This window comes from Parasteatoda tepidariorum, chromosome 9 (assembly GCF_043381705.1).
Source record: "Parasteatoda tepidariorum isolate YZ-2023 chromosome 9, CAS_Ptep_4.0, whole genome shotgun sequence".
In the NCBI taxonomy this organism is placed as follows: Eukaryota; Metazoa; Arthropoda; class Arachnida; order Araneae; family Theridiidae; genus Parasteatoda; species Parasteatoda tepidariorum.
In genome coordinates this window covers 31,143,942-31,146,189 of record NC_092212.1, presented here as the reverse complement: position 1 = coordinate 31,146,189, position 2,248 = coordinate 31,143,942, and the positions used below count along the sequence as shown (strand labels likewise).

The 2,248-nt window shown below is 24.2% G+C and overlaps 1 protein-coding gene and 1 non-coding gene across 2 annotated transcripts in view; one reads left to right on the top strand and one right to left on the bottom strand.

Moving 5' to 3' along the window:
* Positions 1 to 2,248, top strand: part of LOC107452205 (forkhead domain 102C) — a 72,669-nt gene that overhangs the window by 10,945 nt on the left and 59,476 nt on the right. The window lies entirely within an intron of this gene.
* Positions 351 to 422, bottom strand: TRNAW-CCA (transfer RNA tryptophan (anticodon CCA)). The gene has a single exon. It is a non-coding gene; the product is annotated as a tRNA-Trp (tRNA).

Sequence of the window (2,248 nt, the reverse complement as noted above, 5' to 3'; positions counted from 1 at the left end):
ATATATATATATATATATATATATATATATATATAATTAAAAAATGAAAAATCAAAGGATATTTATTTTTAAAAAATAAATAAGCCAAAATGAAATTGCAGAAAATGTTACCTTCTAATTTAACGAAGTGATAAAAGAGTTCTTAATCATTGCGACAAAAACAGCATCATGCCTAAAATTATATAAATTTTAATGAGAAATTTCACTCATGAAAAGCTACTTAAAAGAAAGTTCATACATGATTTTTTTTTTTAAATTTTATTTGAACTAGAAATGTATAATTTTAACGCTTGCGAAACTTCTGAACAAGTTTGCAAAAGAAATTTTGTTTAAAGTGAGGCAAAATAAAATGACCCGGACGTGATTTGAACACGCAACCTTCTGATCTGGAGTCAGACGCGCTACCGTTGCGCCACCGAGTCATACCCAGCAGTGACTAAAGTATATTAATAATAAAATAAAATATTAAAATAAATAACCATTTCACGTTTATAAGATGCCGTCCGCAAGTGAGAGAATTCGTGAATTCGCTAAAAAGTGAGGGAATTCGTTAAATTGTGACAGTTAATGAAAAAGGGCAGGAACAGAGGTGTAGCGGAACGGAAAGTACAACGCCGTTAAGTACGTTGCCGGAACTTTAATGAGCGTAGTACTAATTTTCCATTTATATTCTGTGTATTTTATCTCTGTGTAAATTTTTTTTTTAGTAAAATACATTCTACTACCAACAAGATGAAAGCAAACTTAGCGTGTTAGTAGTTTGAAAGCAATTCTGCTAAATTAATTTATAAATAATAAAACATAATTAATAAATAATAATTTATAAATAATAAATTATAAATAATTAAACAATAATTAATTCAAAAATAATTAATAATTATAATAATATAATTATATTATAATAATTATAATAATATAATTAATAATACAAAATAATATAACAATTATTTCAAAAATTGCCAAATTAGCCATCCACATAATCCTAAAAATTTACTTTTACATAAAAAAATAGATAGAAACTAAAAAAAAAATTATTTTAAAAATATGATTGTGATTGTTTATTCTCTTTTTATTGTTGCTAGGAATAATGGTTGATAGAGAGGAAAGCAATAACTCAGAATGGAATTTCTTCCCGATTGTTTGAAGCAGTTTGAGGATTAAGTTTTATTAATTAATAATTCATAAATCTGTATTGTAAATTGATTTTTTAAAGAAATAAAGTGAAAAGAGATAGGAATCAATTAAAAGTACTTAGAATTGTTTGTCAGGGAGTTAATTATCAATGCTACAATAAAATTGAAATAAAGAAACTTATGAAGAAAAAAAACCTGCAAAATAAAATAATAACTTTGATAGCAGACATCAGGTGCTTCAGATGATTATGATCATGATCATAAGATTACTGATGATCAAAAATTTTCTTTGATAATTTTATATTCCACTTCTTTTATTTTTCATTAGGGTGACATAATATTAAAACTATTTATCTGTTTTCGCAAGAGGGTATCCTCATAAGACAGTTAGGTTAAAATAAAAACATTTAAAATCAGTAGATTAAATATTTTTAGATTTAACTTTCTGCATTTTATACACCTCTTTTATCAAAATAAGAACGCATGTAGGCATTATTATAGGACTTCTTTCAAACCATTGCTGAGTTTTGAAATCTGCAATTATCTTTATATATAATCAGCATGTCATTATTTATTTATTATTTTGGTTATTGTTATGAAGAAAAAATGAATACAAATTTAAAATTTTTGCAAAAGTTAATTAAAGAAATAAATTAAATAAATTATGAAGAGGACATATTAATAAAAAACAAAGAAATAAATAACATAAAAAACTGTTTATTTTACATCGTACTTTTTTAATCAAAAATTATACTTAACTGAACGATAATAATAGTACTATATTCACTAATATTCTTCTTGTTAACTATTCTTCAACATTTATGGCAGTTTATTTCTATTTTAAGCTGACAAAAAATTTAAAGTTTATTATAAACCATTGAAATTAAGTAATTTCAAAACATCACATTAAATAATTAGTTATCTTTCATCAATAAATCTTTTCAGTATTGTTCATTGATATTGTGGTTTCTCCAAAAGAATGTCGATCGTTCAGTGTTCCATATTCGAAAAAATTTGGGAACGGCTACCGTAGAGTACCTGGGCAATACACATAACACTAGGTGGGGAAAAGAATTGTATATATATGTATATATATATATATATATATATATATA